The following is a 22197-nucleotide window of genomic DNA, read 5'->3' on the forward strand; positions in this document are numbered from 1 at the left end:
CTTAAATTATATCTTTATGTGAGTCAATCCACTATTAGTTTGTGTACTAAATGGACGGATTAAGGTCTATCCATGGGTATGCTAATCTTTCATTATTTTTCTTCTGATTGCAGCCGTGAGTATACCGGATGCAAGAGCTTGTTATCCTTTAAACAGGTTTTTTGAAACAGGAGAGATGAACAATAAACAACCTCCAGGTTTTCCTGGAGAAGTATCTTTAACGACTGGTCCAAATGCTGACGAAGGTGGCTCTTATCAATTTCATGGGAATGCCAACAGCTACATTGAGTTTCCAAATGTTCAGGGAGGATTAGACATCTCGAACTCCATTACATGGTTATTTTGGCTGTACCTTGACAATGCAGTAAACGCGCCAGTACTTCATTATGGTGGAAAACTTCCAGTTTGGGGTGCTCATATCTGGACAAAACCGGATGGATGGTTCGCTAACTTCCACCAAAGAGATTACACGCCCACAAAGTCGGTGATAATCAATCAGCCCCTGGAAATAAACCAATGGCATCATGTTGGTGCCTCTTATGACAGTAAGACTGGAACAACCAGTTTATGGCTGAATGGAGAAAGAGTCGCCCAACAGAATATCGGGGTTATCACTATTGCTACTCAGGATAACGTCAGTGTGGGTGTAATGGAGGGGCATACCACATTTCTTACTGGGAGAATCACCGCAATACAGTTTTATGACGGTGCACTGACAGCCGAGCAAATAGACAGAGTAAAAAATTTCGGCTTAGGTGAGCATTGAAAATAGTTAACGTTGCATCTTTGGAAATATAGAAAGTAGAAACGTGTTCTCAGACTCAACAGAGCCATCTAAATAGCTGATAACAGGCTAATAAAGTTTGGACTTCTTTAGCTTGGCAATCTTTGTGTGCGAAACAGTCTTGCTGGATCCCTATCCTGAATTAATTAATGATTAAACTTAAAATCAAGTAGGGCAGACTTAAAATCAGGGTCATTAATTTTGAGCCCGGTTTGCTTTCCATGACGAATTTCTTCCAGAGATACTAAGTGGAAATAGCTAGAGGTGAAGCAAATTTTCGAAATACCACAAATTATCGTTAGTGAAACGCTTTCATCAAATCCGGCAAGATTTCCAACGTCATTGTTTTTGATCCACTGTCTTGGCCGATACTCCCATTCATATTTTGTTTTCACAGCTATAAAGATAGTTTTATTTTAGGCCATAAGTACAAGCACACGTGGTGACGATGATGATAATGATGATGATAATGATGATGACGTTGATTATACTCAAGAAATGGATATTCATTTTCCCATTTCTATTTATTCTCAGATGAAGATGAATGTCAGGATCAGAAACACAACTGTGACGTGAATGCTCTGTGTAACAACACTTTTGGCTCATATAACTGCACTTGTGTATATGGGTACTCAGGAGATGGTGTGAGCTGTCTGGGTACGTACTACTCTTTGAAATGTATATTATCACGTGAATATAAAACTACACGACCTTGAGTCTCATATTTTAGGTCATCTAGTGGATTGTCCATATGATGCAAAACAAGGAAGAAGTTATTTGAAACACTCGGCGATCTAAGGTTACTTAGATAAATTTTTACGTTCCCTTTTCTACATTTCACCAATCACTACAACAAACAGCACCGGGGGAAACTCACTAGTTTGAATTACGATCATTACTAGAGAAGTCTGTTTTAGCCGAAATATTTTTGTCATAGGGCAGGTACATTTAATCTTGATAACCAATGGCGTGTTTAACATTAAAAAAAAATTTTTTTTCACTCTCAGTTCTTTTCTTCTTTCGTTCAGATATCGACGAATGTACCACAAATGTGCACAACTGTGACCAATTGGCTGTTTGTAACAACACTGTTGGATCTTTTTACTGTGCATGCATTGCAGCGTATGAAGGAAATGGCACAACTTGTGTAGGTGAGAGATGTTTCCATGTTCAGGTACCATAATCAGGCGTTGCCTCTCATTTATTATAGCCATACATTGCTAGGTTTAAGGAAGCAATTTTTCTTTAGTTTAAAGCAACTGATGAAGAGGTTTATTGGTGAACCTCAAACAATTAAACTCCGCGAAATTCACGCTCGTTTCTATGATTCTATAGATATCGATGAATGTGCAATATCAGCTCATAACTGTCATGGAGTTGCTCACTGTTTTAACAATCCAGGATCCTTCAGCTGTGAGTGTCGAAAAAACTACATTGGTGATGGGGTGTCATGTGAGCCCGTTGGTAAGATACATGTCAAATTACAGTGAAATAATATTTAGCCGAAAATTCGTTTCTATCATCAGTTTATTATCTTTTAAACCCTGGACAAGAAACACTAAGTAAAATGCACGATTTTATCTAGACCTTGAAAAAAGATTGCTGAAATGGTAGCCATGGTGTTATTTTAAAATATTGAAGTTGATGTAAAACATAGGTAAATTAATCAAGAATTAAACCGATGTTACAAAGGTTTCTTTTCTTTGGTGGTGAAAAATGATGCGAAAAACTCTGTTAACTATATCATCCTCAGGAGATTTCTCAGTGACCATTAAAAACATTTCAAAAGACAAGTATCATGCCACACCTGTGCAGCGTTCAGTCAAAAGTGTCCAAGAAGCCCTGATACAGGGTCTAAACAAAGATTTAACCGTATTGACAAGTACCTTTGAATGGAGTGTGGTTAGCGAAATGGAGCTAGCTTCCTCAGAGTCAGCATCAGGAACTAAAGTTAGTCAAGGAACGACAGAGTGGACGATAAACAAACGATCCATACCTGCTGGTATCTATCAAGTCAAATTCAATGCTACGCTTGCAGTCGGAGATCCAGGATCCCCAAAAATTCTCAACGCCTTTGATTATGGCTTTATTGAGGTTATTTCAGCCCCCGTGCGAGCCATTCTTGATGGGGTAAGCAGTGTACGGTGGGGGTCCAAGCAAAACGTCACCGTGAATGGCTCTTTAAGTTACGACGCAGATATTGGCCCTGGAATACATACCGGGCTCAATTTCAGTTGGTCCTGTCGGAGTGACACTTCTGTAAGCAACACTTGTTTCGGTTCTTTTCAAAACAAAGGAGACTTAAACTATAGAAGCATTTCTATTGATACAAGTAAACTTGAGATCAATAGGGCCTTCTTCCTACGGCTGACAGTGTCCAAGGATGTGAGAAGTTCCTATGCCGAAATGTCCTTTGAAATAGCTGAAGGAGAGGTACCACAGGTGACCCTCAGGTGATTGCTATGTACCGTTGACTGGTAATTAGAGAAAACGTAATACTCCAGGAATCGGGAAAGGAAAGCTCTCAGAAATATGTACATTTTAAAAAAAAGTTTCCTTTTACTTATCGAAACAAAGCTTCCCAGAAGTAAACTTTCTTTTAACTGGAAAGGGAGACACTAAGAAAGTTATGCAGCGTTTCTATGAAAGAGTAAAGATGACAATCCTACTAAAACAGTAGAGAAGTAAAAGAAAAGTGCTTTTAACGTTTAAATGATTATTTCACTCTGTAGTCTCGCCTAACCTTTATCTAGCTGTACGTAGAACTCAAAAAGGCTAATCGTGCTTTGATAAAACTACCCCGAAACTATTACGGACTCGCTCTATTAAAGACGAGCAGGTGGTGGTTTGAAAGGATAATTCGCCAATTTACGAAAGCTGTGTTTTCACTTTTGAAATTGAGGGAGTTCTGTTAATTCAGTCCCATTTACTAGTGATTTTACAGCTTTTCGTATGTTGCTATTCCTTTTTTCGTTTCTTTTCCCCAGATGCTTTGTAGATTGTGGTGCGATAGTGTCTGCTTCAAACAAGCTTCGGGTGACATCAGTGTCTTAATTCTCCTTGCAATGGATCTATTTACGAATGGCGTCTGTCCATCCTTAACGGTTCAGACAGTTGGGAAAATATACCTATTTTACCAAACATGACTTCAACTGCTGTAAATTCTACCAATATGATAATCAAGAAAAATTCATTACAATCCAAATCGAAGTATAATCTAACATTATTAGTAACATCTTTGAAAGGAGCATACGGGCTTTCTGTGCTCCTCTTTGAAACCGCTGGAGAGCCGCATAATGGTTACTGCGCGCCATCGGTTTCTGAAGGCGTCTCACTGGAAACTGAGTTTACTTTTAAGTGCTTCGATTGGCAGGATACGAGCCTACCACTGACATATGAATTTGCACTTGGAGAGGAGCCTATATCTTATGGCACGTCACCCTCGTCTGTCTCGACAGTGTTACCTGCGGGATCGCCGAACGAAGATTTCCACCAACAAGTCACTATTGTTATTAAGAATGCGGTTGGAGTATCTGTTGTAGAGAAATTATACATCAAGGTACTGCAATTGATTAAGGGGAAGTTTTTGAATAAAATAACTATTTACGCGATTCATAAAAACGTCACTTGAAATCTTTGCATTTTCCAATTCGATTTATTAACGCTGTTTACAAACTCTTCAAAACGGTAAATTTTTTCTGTGGGCTCGCTAACCTTTCTTCATCCAGTTCTATCTCATCGGCGCTTGGATCCAGCAATGGCTAAAAGTTTAACTCAAACGCCAAAAAGATATTCCAGTTACGAAAATATTACGATATATCTCACTTATCCCTTGCAGGTAAGGCCATCATCTGGCCTTGATCCATGTGCTTCATCACCAGACGAAGTTGCAATCAAGTTAAAAGGTTTTGTAGTCGGGGAAGGTAACAAGCTAGATGAATATCTCAACAAGGGTGAACTCAGCCAAGCTGTTCAACTTGGTATATCCGTTTTCAAGTCTGCAAATGAAAAAACTGAATGTGGCCAAGAATTGGACCCTAACGACATAGCTTTGGTAAGTTAATGAAATTGCTCAAATACAGTCGGCAACAACACTTAAACTTTCGGAATAAAGTTTTATGTTTTCTCTTAGAACACATAGCCATTCCGATTTTCGTTCATTTATTTCCTAAGGCACACTTAAAATATGTGCAATTATTCGTTTTATGATAAAGTTCGAACATAACGCGCGCTGTCATTGACTGAGAGAGTGTACTCTATCAGAGTACAAAGTACAGAGCACTGCTTAGGCTGACACGCCGTCACACTATCTGCCAAATTGTCTATGTCCGACCATTTCTCGGACTTTTGTCTAGCTATTTTTTTTCTTCGTGAATTGAAGGTGAAATTTCGGAGCAAGCGAGCCGGCGAGTAATAATAGGAGATAAAAACAAAGGTTTGTAAAAAATGCCAAGCGCCGTAATTTACGTTATTATAACATAAGCAGAGAAGAAAATTCTCAAAGAGAAAACGAATGGGACAGTCTGAGTAATTAAGTTTTTCACGCTCAGTTAGATTGTAAGCTTACGAACGGTAATAAAAACTAAACACGTCAACACTCGCGTGGTATAGAAAGTTTCCTGTTGAAAACAAAACAGAACAAAACAAGAATGATGAAAAATATAGCCTTACTGTCATAACGGTTAAAAGTCATACTGAGCATAACGGTGTCTGAGTGACTGTGACCATGCTGAGGTCTATCGCGGGTAACATATAGCGGCGATCTCCGGTCATCGCAATGAAGCAAACCTTAAAAAATTACATCAGCCGCCCTTCGAGTGAATAATTAAGAGCTTGCTATGATATCCAGTTCCGATCCGTTGAGTAGATGCTTTAAGTGGAAGGCCACATCACTCACAACAGCCGAGTTTCACGGCGCTGTCATCCAGTGGAATCCTCATGTTCCAGTGAATTCAGCTGTCGTTGAATCGTAAAACACACCAGCCTTGAGTAGTTTGTTTTCTACTTGACATGTCAAAAAAATTGCGTGTTTTTATGAGCAACAGTTCGGCCGGATTTCACTGAACATTTAACTTTCAGTTTCTGTACTAGTGTTCCGAAAAATTGTCTAAGTTAAGCCTTAGAACATTCTATAAAACAATCTAGAACCCGAAGTCATCTGGACGTGACCTTCTGGTAAAAAGAACATTCTGGAACGTTCTATTTCTTACGTAGTTATTCAAATTTAGAAACCGCGTTAATCTACTAAATTTAGTTCTTTAGAGAAGTTTCTAGATCCTTGTACTTTATGTATATAAGAGCGGCAGTTTCATCAACACTGAGAGAAAATTGCGAAGAAGCTTAGTGCTGTAAAGACGAGAAGTCAGTTACGTGGAAATAAACCAGTTTGTTGCTGTTACCGACGATCCTGAGTTTTGTCTAGGAACAACCCTGCTCTACATCGACACTCGTAACAACTAGAGACTAAAAAACTTCAAGCAAAAGTGTTAAATTCGACCTACCGATCTATTTAAGGTTGTAAACTATTTCATATTGTGAACTTTGATGGTTTAATATTTTTGACAGCTTTTGTCTTTTTTAAACATCATTTGAACCATCCTAACACGGATTCTGATTGCTTATGGTAGCGTGCTTTATAGGAGTATACAGTATGCTGACGACTCTCTTTTCTTTCTGGAAATGAAGATTGCTTTTAAAATTGAAAGAAATGCGTGGGGAGTTTTAACGGATTTTTTCATCATGAAAGAATAGAAAAGTCTTCACGGTGGTCTGTTCTGTTCTAAAGCAATTAGGATGTGGCCAGAGCACTCAAGAAGTGGAGAGAAACACTCAATTAAAACTCATATCTCTCCCTACACCTCTTTCGTGCTCTAGCCGCTTTTTGCGAGCTTTACAACAGAACAGAGCACAATCAAAGCCTTTTCGATTTGTTAATGATGCGCGCCATTTCTTTTTGTTGCTAGATTTCCAACACATTGATATCGAAGTTTACAGCTATAACACCAGAGAATCTTGAAATGTCTCGCTTGGTTATGTCTGTAGTAGGCTTGGCCATGGGACTGGAGGCAGACGGTGGTGGTAATAGTAACAACAACAATATGGTATGCCACTTTTTTTTTCTTTAAATCCTTTTATCAACATAAATTCAACTTTAAGCCCAAAGATGAGAACCATTAGTGACAGATTGTCTCTAGAACACGATCCATCTGATCGAAAATATATCAAATATTTTTATCTGTAACGGATTTAAGCAACAAGCTTATCCTCCCGGGCGAATGGTAAGAAATGAAATCTCTATTATTTTTCAGTAACTCATAATTGGTAATTTGAAAACATACATGCATTTGAATTTTTCGAATGTTCTAAATTATCTAATCCACCAATCTTTCTGTACAATTTTAATTCCAGTGAGGCATATGACGCATTGGTGTTATTCTCTTTAGGAATTAATGATGCAATTGACTGATAGTACAGCTAATATGATGATTTCCACCCTTAATGATCCGGAGGAGCCTTTCACACCGGAGCTAGAACAAACAGCTACAAGTGTTACAGGCTGCCTCACAAATGTTCTTAAGTCTGCTGCAGGCTCAAGTCAGGACGACACAGACTCGGCAGTAACCCCACCCTCTCCAGAGGTAAAGATCACAACTACAGTTACAAGTACGACTACCACGGAGATCAGTCCTTTCTGCATACATTACCTTATTGGAATTTCGTTTTCGCCATCAGTTCAGGATAAATTAATTCTAGGCTATAGGGTTTACATTAAGCGTACGAAACGGCGAGGCTAATGAAGGCAGCGAAGAAGAATTGTGAACTAAAATTTATGAGGTCTAATAAAGTGGAAAAGTCATCGGATTAACTACGTCATCAGGTGACCGCAAATCATTCTTTGACTTTCCTTTCAGTTCGTGAAGAAGGCCTCCGAAAAACTGAGCTACATGAGTGATGCATTTTTTGGCCGCTTGGTTCCATCAGAAGATCTGGTCCTAAAAACTCCAAACTTGGCAATTTCGCTGAAAAAGGTCACAGCTAATGATGCAAAAGGACTCAGCATGGGAGATGGACCAAGTAAATTCAAGCTCCCGAGCAACCTTGGAAATATTGGTGGTGGAGAGATAAATGCAAAGGTATGATGCCATTCTCATCCTAACTCACTTGGGAATGATTCGAGTCGTCGCTGCCTTAATTTGTAATTACGCTTTCTTGTCTCCACGTCTACTTAATTAATATGATAAAATGACAAAATCTGTTTACACCAATTTTATGTAGGCGAGCAAATCTTCTGGAGTTAACCTTCTTCAGTAGAATTGCTAACACCTAATTGTGTTCTCTTTCAGATGCAAGCTGTTGATTTTAACCCTTTCACTTGGGACAATAGCAGCAAGAAAATCAAATCACGCGTCACGAGTCTTGAGCTTAAAAGCAATAGCGCGGAAAAGATAAATGTTTCAAATCTTGACAATGACATTGAGATCTTGATTCCCATTTCAAGTCCACCTCAAAACTCCACGAACGGGACACAACATAACTTTCTTAAGCCAAATGAAATCTCAGTTCGAAGTTATTACGCAGAAGTAGCCAATGTTCCTGTATCACTTAAGTTGGGTATAGCCAAAGCAGGATTACAAATCAATCTGTTCATAAAATTTGGAAAAAGACCGACGATAAATGACTTTGACCACAATTTTACAATAGCGTTTACATCAACATGTAACAACCAAACAGATGCTAATGTAACTTGCTCTATCAGAGATAGCTCGGTTACAGTGATCCCTTTTAAGCCAGGCTTCCTCTACGCGGGCTTATTGTTTAAAAGCCCTGAGAATGAAAGTCAACATTCCAGGTAGAGGAGATCCTGTTTTGGAAATCGTCGCGAAAGACGGTCGTGTGTGGGCGTAAAAGATCCACCACCAAAAGGATTTCTTAGCTCTGTGATTCCGAAATATGATCCATACACAGACGCTAACTACACTTTGACCATCACTCAGTCGAGTTGTTTATATTGGTCAGAGAACACAGAAAAGTGGACCGCGGAAGGTTGCCGGGTAAAAATAAATTATTGCATAAATTTTCTGCTGCTAAGTAAGCTTTACCGAGTAAAATCCCTCATGCAATTGTCACTTTTGCCTCCCTTCAATGACGATAGCAACCGATTAGTCATTCTTAACATATCTACGAGAGGGATTTTTTGGTATGAACATTTCAGATTTAACATTTGGATGCGAATTAGCTATAAATTTAGCATTAAAACTATTAATCAACTTGTTTGCTTTTTTGTCTTCTCTTTTGTGGCCAACGGGTCTCAGAATTCATTACTAAAGCAATTTACCAATTCAGCTCGGGATTAATTTACTTAAGATCGCGCTTGAGTTTAATTTTGAAACAATAATTTACAAAAGTCGAGGTGGATAATTGTTTTAATATGTATGAAACAGATACAGAAAAAGTAGTCTGATTCTTTCATTATACCAAATAATGGTAGGAAAACGTACTCTTGACTCGCGCTTTTGCATCATCGACTGCTCGAAGATGAATAGTACTTGCTATTGACATTCGAAATAGCTAATTAACGCACACGAAAACTGCTAATCCCTTGTGTGCTATGCGCTAAAGCACAGTATAATGTTCAATTCTTTCGCTAAATTGATTCCTTTTCTTTTTGTTAAAGGTAAGCCAAGACTCGAACACCACCCATCTCAAATGTCTCTGCAATCATTTAACATCTTTTGGTGGAAACTTCATCCAAGCACCAAACCCAATTGACTTCGACAAAGTTTTTACTGAGTTTTCAAACCTTGCTGAAAGTGGCAATATTTCAGTACTTGTGACAATTGCCTGTTTTTTCCTTCTGTATCTCGTTGTCTTAATCTTTGCAAGGAGGGCCGACAAGAGAGATGCAGACAAGGTAATCATATCTTAACCTGCAAGACGTGTAATTTAAATTATTTTGATCTCTGAATGTTGTTGTTGCTTTTTTTTTTAGATTTGCCCACCTAAATTGATACCGCTTGTGAAGGAAGGAGCCTATTATTACGATATGGTTATAAGCACCGGTGTTTGGAAACATTCAGCAACAACAGCTAACATAACCATTAGTATAAAGGGCGAAAATTATGAGCAGAATCAAATTCCATTGGGAGATAAAGGGGAGAGGAGCGAGCTTTTTGGACGTGGGAGTATCAACGGCTTTGTGCTCGTGTTGAAAGAATCCATTGGCCCTTTAAAAGAAATTACTTTGGATCACGATAATTCGGGTGATAATCCATCTTGGTTTGTAGAAACCGTAGTTATCCAAGACCGTCAGACCGAAGAAAGGTGGGTTTTCCCTATAAATAGATGGCTTGCGTTGGAAAAAGACGACGGCCAAATAGAGGTTACTGTGGACAGCAAATCTTACTCTGCCTTCTCCGCTCAGGTTCGTTCGCGCTTTGCCAGAAAAACTGCCGACAGTCACTTGTGGATGTCAGTGTTTGGAAAAGCATGTAGCAGTACCTTCACACGTGTGCAAAGAGCTTCATGTTGCCTTTCAGTTCTGTTTAGTGCAATGATAGCAAATGCCATGTTCTATAACATTGGTGGTGAATCCGATGGTGCGATACAAGTTGGGCCTTTTAAGTTTTCTTGGAAACAGATAGTCATCGGAGTACAAAGTGGCATTATCATTGCACCTATAAACATAATAATTGCCTTCCTGTTTAAGTCTAGCAGACGGAAGAAGAAAAGGAGTGAAAAATACCAAGTAACAGACGAGGCCCAACGACTTTTGGATGAAATAACGGACACCGGTTGTTTGCTTCCCAATTTTTTTGTTTATATGGGCTGGTTTCTTTGCTTCTGTACGACAATGGCAGCAGCAACATTTACGCTGTTTTACAGTCTAATGTGGGGAAAGGAAACCTCTGAGCAGTGGCTTGCTTCTATTCTAATTTCCAATGGACAAGATATTTTCGTTGTGCAGCCCACGAAGGTTATGTTAGCCGTCATCGTCATTTCCTTTCTCCTGACAAGAAAGAACAAAGGCAAATGCGAAGAAGAAGAAGAGACTGCTACCGATCCACACGCAATTGAGATAGATTTTTCCTGCGATGATCCCAAACAGCGCTTTAAGAAATATCAGCGGGAAAAGATGAGGGAGAGATCTAAAAAAGAAGCGCAGTTGACAAGTATGACAAGAGACATTATTTTGCATTTAATATTTGTGTTTCTTCTGGCCATCGTATCTTATGGAAACAAGAACGGAAATCGTTTTCTGATGACCACCGAGACGAGAAATCGATTCAATAAGTTTAATCTGGTAAGATTATGTTTCTCGATGAATAAAAATGATTTTTGTCCGCAGTTGTAAAATATTTGACAGTATTAAAAAGCTATTTCGCCCGGCAATCGATCCTTATATCAGTGAAAGATTACAGACTGGTGGATGTTTAAAAGAGAAATAGGTATTAAAGTCCGTCGCAATACCACAATTAGCGATAGCAAGTGAGCAGGCTAATTTATGCAGGTTTCTGGTGAATATAAATAATGACTTTTACCTTTGCAAAAAGGTAATAGCGATGTTACTATGGATTTCGCATTTAAGTTTGCTTTTGAGTGAGATAGGCGTTTGAATTTTTTTATTTATTCATTTGTTATTCATTGTTTGCTATTTGCATTAAAGATTGGCGGCGAGTCTCTTTCCCCCTCTCGCTTTGTTCCTGTCTTTTTATTTATTGCTTTACCTTTCCTTGTTCGTTTGTTTAATAATCATGCGATCATGCGAGTTACACATTATCTTCTTGACAGGTCCTTGGATCTTAAGTTCTTATTCTTTGTTCTAGGTAAAGGATGCGCACATATTAGAGGCATGGTTAAGGAACGAATTCATATTAAACATTTATAATCAGGCGTGGTACAACGGACTTGAAGAGGAAAACGATGTGTATATCAGGAACAAGATGTCGGTATTAGTGGGAATGCCCTGGTTGCGACAGCTCAGAATTAAAAAAAGTAAACTTAGATCAGAATATATCATTTTCTTAAACAAACAGGTTATCACAAAGACAATTTCTACAGTGGCGATAGACAATGGAGATTCTAAATTGGTGGGAAAAATATCCCTAATATACAATTGCAAAATGCTTGTTGAAATAGGAAAATGTCATAGTGACTTAATTAATTCGAATAACTATAAGTGCATGTCTAGTGATCTGGAAATCAAAAGGCTCGTAACTTACACACTAAATTATACAACTATGCTACTACAGGCTCTAGAAAATAAGGCATAGGCATATAAGAACATGTACTTGTTTGCTGATACATTTCAACTCGCTACTCATGACTTGACTCAAAAGCATTTTTAGAACCACAGATTTTTAACCCGATATCAAGAAACTTCACTGGCGTGTTTTTTTTTTCTTCTGCCAGCATTTTTCCCCTTCTCTCTTTCTTTTTATCATCATTTATCAAAAATGCAAATCTTAAAGTAATTTATTCCAATTTTTTTTTTATTTGAAGAATCCTGCAGATCACTCTCTAAAATGATAGCAGATTGTTATTACGACTATTCTCCAGAAAATGAGGACACGACTTTGCTAAGCCTTCCAGGTTGGATACCTCTATCCCTCAATACTTCGTGGCCCAATGTTCTCCAAATTTGCCCTAAGCCTTGGCGGTATCAATCAGCAGCAGAACTTCGCAACGATCCCATTCTAGCGTCTTACAACTCTTATGAAGGGGGTGGTTATGCAGCAGTCCTGGGATACGATGAAAGCACTGCACAAGGCGTCCTCGACGAGACTATTACTAATGGATGGCTTGATCGCCAAACTCGAGCTGTAATTCTAGAGTTTGCTGTTTTCAATGTCAATACAAACTTGATTAGTGTTGCCACATACTTTTACGAGGCCTTAGCTACTGGTGCAGCCTACACTACAAGGAGAATTGAAACACTGGAGTTGTACAGCACTGAGTCAGGAGCTCTGATGTTTTTCTTAATTGGCCAGTTTCTGTTCATGGCAATGGTCCTCTTTTACTTCATAGTTATGTTAGTTCACCTTTATCAGCAACGCCTAGGTTTCTTCAAGTCTGTTTGGAACATGGTGGATTTCTTTATGATTATTTTCTCTGTGGCGTCTGTAGCATTTTACATGATCAGAGCTAAAAGCATTTTGAACACTATCAAATCTATTCAAGCCAATCCATATGAAATTGTTCATTTCCACACAGCGTTAAATTGGCTTAACCTAGAAAATGCGTCTATTGCTATGGCTGTTTTTATGGTGACAATCAAGCTACTGAATCTAATTCGTTTTAACCCACACGTAATATACTTGTTTTCATCTTTTCGCCAATCCGTAGGCTATCAACTCTCGTATGTGCTCTTTTTTCTGATCGTGTTCAATGCATTTGTTGTAACAGGTATGCAATTTTTTGGTGGTGTGGTATTAGAGTATTCTAGTTACCTCAACGCAGTCATGTCTCAATTCGAATTCCTGTTGGGAAAAGCAGTCCCAATGGACGCTCTTCGAAGGGACAAACCCTTCATTGGGCCGACGTTTGCGTTTTTGTTTTGTATATCCACAACTATATTTCTTATGAATATGCTTGTTTCTGTCCTCAACGAATCATACGGTGACGCAAAAGCAAACGCAGAGGAAAATGCAAAAGAGTTTGAAATGGCACGTTTTATTGAGGAGCGTTTAATGGACATTTTCCACGAGGGAAGTAATCGGACTGAGTTTAAGTTGTTTTGCGATGAGACAACATTCGCCAACATGTGCCTTTCTGAAGCAGAGCCATTCTGTTTAAATTCTGAAGGTATTATCCAATGTACAGAGGAACGAATGCTAAAAGTTGAAAAAAGACTAACTGTTCTCACTCGGCGAACAGAATACATGGAGGCTGATTATTTGAAAGAGGAAAATGACTTAATTGACCTCTTGTCATTAATGATAAATCCTTTGGTGCGTTTATTAGGAAAAGAAAGCAAAAGATCGTCCCTAAATGCAGAGATGTCTTATTTTAGAAGTTAGCTTAGTTTTCTTTTCTTGGAAGCGTAGATATTATTAAATGTCTTTCTTTTAGGTAATTGTATCTTATAAGTAAGGATTGAGGGTATATTTCCAACACAAAAGTTATCAAACGAAATGAACGAGGTTTCGTCATTGTCGACTGTCATAGTCGATTAGAAGTGTAACTTAGTTTTTGCATCATAAAAGGATCTACAGTTATGCGCACACGACGGCAAAATACTTTAAGTGACAAAATATGTGACTATTAGGAAAACATGTTAATTAAACAAACAGTTTTGCTCTGATTGAGTATTGACAATTGCTTAAGATGTCCGGTATATGGCCTTTCATGTGTCAAGCAGTCAAGTTCCTGTATAGGGTTGAGATGGTAAAATGGTCTTTGAGGTTCATTGGCTCCATATTGCGTCCCTCTTGATGTGGTTTCCGATTCCGGTTGAGCTTTGAAGTTGGGCATCACGTTGATGCCGGCTTAAAGGCGGATGGCGAAATACCTAGCCACCAGGTTTTCGCGAAGTCAACTGCGCCCTTTCCCCCATAGTCATGTTTTGACGCTCAACTACCCTCCAGCTACAGAGTGTTAGCCCAGTGTCTGAGGTGTGGCACAACCTCATCAACCAAGGTTATTAACATAAGCCCCAATTAGCCACAGAGAACAATGCCAGTTGAAGATCACTTCATGAAGAAATTTTTCTACTCCACTTGCTACAGCAAAGTGGTAATCCCATTTACAAACACTTTGCTCCTGAAGGTCGTGCGTTGGCTAATAAATATCGATTTCACTAATTCGTTGTCGATTACTGATTAAAGCATCAAACGAGAGGTGTTTTGTTTTTACCGTAACTACAGTCGGTGAGAAAATTGTTGACTCGTTGGCCTTTTCAACCCTCTATCACTTCAATGTTGATTTTAAGTTAAAGTCTTCGCCCCAGAAACCCCCCTCCCTTCCCCCCCCCCCCACCTCATAAAAACATAGCAAAACAATACAAAACTTTTTGTGATTCCATGACTCTTTAGCTCCCAACGGGCAACATTGAATGGTGAAGGGGTCTTGGCCATGATTTAGAGTGTGGTGGAAACAGGAGTGTTATCCACACATAAATAATGTTAATATAGGTCTAGCCAAAACTGTAATAAAACTCTTCAGCACTGGCTGTAGAAGAGTTCCTTCGAGGGGATTTAGGGACCAGTCCGGGGTATGGGTAGGGGAGGAGAGGGGGGAGAATAGACTTACCTCTTTCAACTTTGGAGGGGTTGAGGAACAGAAAAATAAATATGGTAAACAGTTACAAATAATACAAAATTGAAATTTTAAAAACTAGAAGATACACATTAGAATCCTCAAACCCTATGCATCCCAGCAAAAAGAGGATCAATTACCACCATAACTTCACCCAAATAATCATTCTCGCCCACAGGAAATCATTAATTTTTGTCACTACTTAATATAATGTTTACAATAGTTCTACCAACAGAAATACATCCACACTACCTTGAGTGATCCCAAACTCATGGGTAAAATGGAGTTAGCTGAGTGATTGTCAAAATCAAATTACTGCGTCAGACTTAATGTAAACATAAACATCGCTGATTCAATCTTATTTTATTTCAATTTTGGGAAAGGTCACATTTCTTTCTTAGGGTAAAACAATACATCTTCGACAAAGCGCGATTTTGATAAGGAAAACCCTACGATAGTTAACTGAAGAGAGAATGATAGAAACTTGCTGACGCCGTTCGTTATAGTTTAAAAACTTTCTAGGCAAAACATACTCCGTAGGATAACTTCGTTTTCCTTAACACCACGTCTGTATTAAAGATTCCTAACGATAGGACAAGAAATAGCTTCAGGAGTACGAACAATATGAAATGTTATTCGAGCGAAGAACCGGCGTTAGGGCTTAAAGCGATGTATGCGAAAGTCATTGTTTTACCGAAAAGTGATTTGAATTATAAACTGAAGCTGATATCAAACGATGATTGGTGTAAAAAAAAAAAAAAAAAAAAAAAAAAAAAGGTTTGAATTTTTCTAGACCTTTGCGTTAGAGAAAACTAGATAAGACAAGACTTACTTCTCTTCCTTTCTCGGATCCTTTGTAGTTCGCTTCTCTTTCTTGATGACCTCTTTTCAGTCTGTTTTCTAGACCCTTTGCATTTCCTTCTCACGTTGCTCTTTGCTAAATATTTTCCTTTTTACTCGTGCCTTTTCTTATTCTCTTTCGGGCTCTTCTCGCTGTATTCTGCCCATTTTAGAGTCTTTTACTACTTTCTTACGCGTTTTTCTCGACTCGCTTTACGCCTTTCACTTCTTGCTTTGGTCGCTCAGTTTCTTTCTTTCCAGCCTAGTTTCACTCAAACACCCTTTCTCCACAGAATTTGAATTATAACAATTTACTTTGTTTGATAAACCTTTAGCTCTGCCAGTATTGTTGCTTTGCGAGTTGACTAAAAATTGCAAAATTCTGAGATGTACTGTTCAACAACCAGTTTGATTTCCCGCCCAAAACGCGGGTTGCAAAATTATTTGCTTACGCAGCTTTACATCTATCACCCACGTGTGGCCCTCGCGGTGTCTACTCTAATGGGGTATCCAAGTTATTCAGGCAATGGGGACTGCGCATTATATTTTTCTTCGCCCTTCAATTCCGTAATGACTGAGATAGTGCCCGCAATGTAGTGGGCAACGAATGAGGGTTTTAGCGGGCAGTGACTTTCTCAAACCTATTTTGACGGGTTTTCGAATGAAAATGTTGTTAAGATCAAATTACCGCTTCAAACTTACCGTAAACATGAATATCGCTTACTCAGTCTCATTTTACTTCAATTTTGGGAAAGGCTCCTACTTCGTAATTAGGGTAAAACAACACATCTTCGACAAAGCGCGATTCTTTTAAATGGGCAAGGTAAACCCTGCGACAGTCAACGGAAGATAGAATGATAGAAACTTGCTCACGCCGTCAGCTTTCATTTGAAAACTTTCAAGGCAAAACATACTCCCTAAACATTTCAAAGAAAAGAAAAGAAATAATTTAAGAAAAGAAATAAATTAAAGGATACGAACACTTTGAAATGTTATTCAAAGCGATAAACTGGCGCGAAAGTTTTAAAGCGATGAATGCCAAAGTCATCGTTTTACCGAAACGTGATCTGAACTACAAACTGAAGCAAGTATCAAACGACGATTGTTAAAAAGAGTTTTGAGTTTTTCTGGGCCTTGGCGTAAGAAAAAAACCTATATAAAACACGACTTACCTCACCTCTTTTCTCAGATTCTTTGTAGTTAGCTTCTCTTTGTTGATGACCTCTTTTACGTCTGTTTTCTAGAGCCCTTTGCATTTCCTTCGCACGTTGCTCTTCACTAAATATTTGCCTTTTTACTTATGCCTTTCCTTCTTCTCTTTCGCGTTCTTCTCGCCGTATTCTGCCTATTTTAGCATCCTTTCTAACTTTCTTGCGCATTTTTCTCGACTTGCTTTTCGCCTTTTACGTCTTGCTTTCTTTGGTCGCCCTGTCTCCTTCTTTCCAGCCTATTTTCCCTCAAAACCCTTTCTCCACAAACTTGAATTATAACAATTTACTTCGGTTGACAAAGTTTTAGCTCTGTCGGTATTGTTGCTTTGCGAGTTGATTAGAAATTGCAAACTACTGAGAATTATTGTTCAACTAAAACCTCACCAATTTCTTTTCCCACTCAAAACATGGGTTACATTTTATTTGCTTACGCGGCTTCACATCTACTGGCTCACGTGAAGCCCTCGTGTGATGCCTAACTGTGTGCCCGCGGTACGCTGCGCTTAAGCTCGGCACTCGGCAATGCGCACTTCATCGTCAACCGCCGGTGTCTACCGGCGCACACTAATGGGGTGCCCAAGTTACGCTGCGCATTACCTTCTCCTTCGCCCTTCCACTTAAAAATGGCTAAGATAGTGCCCCTATTGCAGTTAGCCGCGCATACTGAAAGTAGCACCTTGTACGGTCGGTAGAACGGTCGTAAGTCCAATTTTTTTCGGCTTCATGGGTTACTACTATTTCGTCTAATTTGTCTAATTTGTCTTTTAACTATTATATCGGAGCTGCGAGCTCCGATATAATAGCTAAAAGAGAAGATTCTCTGGGTTAGTCTCATTCGTAGGGAACGAATTGCTTACAGAAAACTGTATCGACTGAAAACTGTCTTAATGAACCCCCGCCTTTATCATCGTCAGAATATCTAAAACAACTGTGTCTAGGAAAGCCTATGTATTCATAATTTAATAACCTCTACAGTAACTATGTAATCATAGCCTAGGTAGTTCAGCAAAATAATATTACAGTTGGGGGTTCTCGCTCATATTCACAAAGGCGCAAAATGAGTACAATATTTATTCTGCGAGCAAAATCAGTAGTCAAGTAAACAGTTCCCCAAAAAGAAACCTATCGTACGAATAAATAACGAAAAGCTTCTGAAGTTCGGGATAGCTGTAGGATACCTAACCGCTCTAATATGTGTGATCGTATTCATAAGCATCCTGTAACAGGCTCTCAGTCAGCCAAGACAATCAAAAAGTGGGTAAACCAAGGTTAGCTTGGTTTGTCAAGGAAATCGCTAAGCGTCGCTCACCCGCTATTTCCCTTTTTTCCATAACCAATGGCCTGAAACAGGTTACTCTGACTAATTAAAAAATTAAAAATACATGAGGAGGTAATGAAAGAGATGTGTTAAGAAATCATTTTTTTTAATAACAACCCTGGGACAAAAGAAAAAATTACGTTTCTTGCTACCTTCAATCTAAAAAATTATTCGTATTTCTATTTGTCTATCTTACCATCATATAGATGATATTACTTTCATTCCGTCGAACGAATATTTAAGGCAAGAAACATGGCTGCAGCAAGGTAGGAAAATTACTCAATTTCCCTTCTTCAATAACTTGATTGATATTTCTCGAATATGAACTTCCATGGCTAGAGCAAAACCTGAGTAAAAATTAATGTGTATTTTTTCACTGAAATCTCAGCGGGGAAATTTTTCCTGTCCGTAAACAATTATAATGAAGAGGGTTGTGCATCGAAACATTGATCACGTAACACGCTTTTGCTCAGTTTGAGATAAAGAGGAGACAAAATGAATGCTCAAAGGCCTTTACTTTTATTAAAAAAAAAACCCGCTTTGTAAAGGTTTAAATCTTGATCGGGGTAACTAGCTGATATTTAGAGAGTAAAGGTATGTTTTTCACGTCTGATTTTGTACCAAAGGACACTCTAATATGAGAGTCAATTATGTTGATTAAAATTTATCAAGTATGCGCTTCCATGGCCATCGCGCAAATCTGATTAAAAACTGATGTATAATTGTTCCTTCATTGAAATCTCAGCGGGGAAAGTTTTCCTGTCAGAAACAATGATGACTAGGAAGATTATGTATTGCAACAATGATTGCGTAACATACCTTTGCTCGGTTTGGGATGAAGAAGACGCAAGATGAGTGTTCAAAGGCCCTAACTTTTACTAAAGGTGAGAAGGCTGACTTCTTTGATGTTTCCTTTTTTAGAATGGTAATCTGAGAGATAAACGTATCATTTAACCTACAGAAAAAAAAAAAAAAAAAAAAAAGCCGCTCTCTGTAGGTTTAAACTTTGATCGGGGTAACTAGCAAAGGTTTAGGGACTGAAGGTATATTTTTCTGTGTGATTTAGTACTGAAGGACTCTCTAAATATTAGAATCAATTACTTGGTTCAAATTTATCGAATATGCGCTTCCACGGCCATTGCGCAGATCTAATAAAAAATTAATGTGTAATTTTTTCCTTCACTGAAATCTCAGCGGGGAAGTTTTCCTATCGGCAAAAAACTACAATTAGGAGGATTAGGTACTTGGGATAAAGAAGAGGCAAGATGAATGCTCAAAGGCTCTTACTTTTATTAAAGGTAAACAGCCTGACTTTTGAATGTTTTCCTGTTTTAGACTGGTACACTGAGAAATAATCCTACTTTTTAACCTACAGAGCAAAAAATTCCTCTCTCTATAGGTTCAAATCTTGTCCGTGGTAACTAGTAGAGGTTTACGGAGTGGAGGTATGTTTTTCTTGTGTAATTTTGTAATCAAGGACACTCTCATATTAGAAAGAGGGTTTTCTTTTTCGATATTAGGATAGTTAATGAACGTTGTGCGAAATGGGTTACTTATGCTCCTAAAGCCTTTGGAAATGTATTTTTCTTGTTTGGTTGCTATCGCCTTTATTCAGGGGATGTTTTGTGTTACAACGAAATTATATCATAAGCATTTGCAGTTACAATTGTGTTTTACTGGAACAATCGTCGAAGAATTGCCTACAGGGCTTCCACGCTTTACAAAGCATTGCAAAGACGCTGCTAACAAAAATTTACGATTACTGTTATTCCAGTAACATGTTTTTCGTTTCCATGCGGAATAATTCTAATTAATTCAAAGTGAAGTCTACTGAAAGCGACAACTCCGCAAAAAATCGAACGTTGGACTGTGAAACAGATGGCTTCGGGAACGAAGGTCGAGGTTTAAATACACGAAACAGGGGCAAACAATCATCTAACCCCGATCATAATTAAATGCATCATGATTAAATAAATCATTGTATTTTTTAAATTTTTATACATGTCTCCTGAGAGTTAATTGTGCTGATAATGTATATTTTAAACAGTGGCTTTTGAAAGAAAGAACCTTGCTAGTTAGATATTTAGCGCTCTATGCAGTGATCCATGTTGGGCTCATCTCCTTAATCTTTCCTTCCAAGGCCAGAAATTTAAGAAGTAAATGACTACCTCTTATAGACGGCTTAAAAATTAAGAAACACCTCCTTGAAAGCGTTACCGTGGCCCGTGGACAGGGATAGGAAAATACTGACCGGGTAAAGAACCAATCAGATTGCAGGATTCGTTACCGTGCCCTCTAAAAGGAAAATAAATATATTTATTGTTTTTTCAGAGGGCACGGTAACGAATCTTGCAATCTGATTGGTTCTTTACCCGGTCAGTATTTTCCTATCTCTGCCCACGGGCCACGGTAACGCTTTCTTGAGTCGCCGAGTACATCACAACTTTCGTTGTCATTTTTCATAAATATACCTCGTTTTCCGGCTGGGCAGTATTTTTAAGCAAACACGTCGGTCACTACCTCAAGCCGATAAATAACTTATGAATCCTCCCTTTTCTCTCTATCAAATCACTTTGGTTGACAGAAAAATATTGGTTTCAGAATGAATTTGTATAAACAATAGTGTCATTACGTTGGTTGACAAGCGGCCTAAAAACCGTCTACAATTAATTTTAATCGTCCACAAAAAGTACCCAGAAAGTTGAAACGTGAGGTATTTGGTTACAGTTAAACTGAACGATGGAACTTTCATTCATTTAATATCTGAATTTTCTCGAGCAATTTGTTCATAGTAAAAAAAAAGCGAGCGAAGTTTTAATTTAAGTTCTACAACAAATATACGCTCCTGGTGAGTCTTTCCAATTCCGTTCAATTTGGACATTTGTACCTTAAATTGCACAACAGAATTGAAGGAATTGAGAAAAGGCTGCATTGAATTCCCTTGTGTCTCGTTGGAGTGTGCCGTTCGAATTTAGTTTTTGTGAAGGAAAGATCAGAGTTAAACACGCCATTACAGCAAACAAACGAGCAAACTCCCACAACTTCAAAATAAAAAATTGAATTTACTCACAATTACTTTCCTCGCCGTTTACTTAATGAACAGAGGTAAATCTTCGTACATGAAGGAATGGTCGATGAGAGTAAATAATACTTTCCGTTAGATCATTAACTGATTTTTAAGAAAACATTGTCGTGACAGTCCTTGCCAAACTAGTTCTGTTGGTTTTCAAATGTTCCTACGATTTTTTTTTCTTGTGCGCTCTCTAATTGACAGGTGTCAGATTGTGACAGATACTTGTAAAACTAATGTTTCAAAGTTTGTTTGGAAGCCTTTTAAATCACCTTTATCGTTACGGAAATGAAAATGTTTCGCTGAGGAATCTCTCTTAAATTTGCATCACCTCTATTTTAACTACCATTTACTCACTCAAAAATTGTTCAGTTTATGGAAGATCTTGCCGTATTTACGGCCATAAGTCATTCGGGTTCTATCGGAAAGAATTTCGTCAAGTTTAAAAACAATAAATATGTTATTTACCGGCTAAGGGTCGGTCCGTATGGTGAAAACTGTGACCTCGGTCACAGTTTTTCATTATACGGACCTCCCAGCCGGCAAATAACATATATTTATGCATTTTGTTACTATTCAATTTGACTTAGCTAAAAGGAACCACTCAATCAAAATCTGATCATAAGGAAACAAGTAAAGCACCATAACATTGCTTGAGATAGACACAGACCTCCTTAACTGAAGATAAACATTGAGAAATAATGTTAATAATAAAAAAAAA

At 38.3% G+C, this 22197-nt stretch overlaps 1 protein-coding gene and 1 pseudogene across 1 annotated transcript in view; one reads left to right on the forward strand and one right to left on the reverse strand.

Moving 5' to 3' along the window:
• The window catches only part of LOC131787205 (matrilin-4-like), a 402738-nt gene that overhangs the window by 58126 nt on the left and 322415 nt on the right, over positions 1-22197 (reverse strand). The window lies entirely within an intron of this gene.
• On the forward strand, positions 3927-13800 carry LOC136282176 (polycystin-1-like protein 2; annotated as a pseudogene).

The sequence above is a fragment of the Pocillopora verrucosa genome, chromosome 7, assembly GCF_036669915.1.
Source record: "Pocillopora verrucosa isolate sample1 chromosome 7, ASM3666991v2, whole genome shotgun sequence".
In the NCBI taxonomy this organism is placed as follows: domain Eukaryota; kingdom Metazoa; phylum Cnidaria; class Anthozoa; order Scleractinia; family Pocilloporidae; genus Pocillopora; species Pocillopora verrucosa.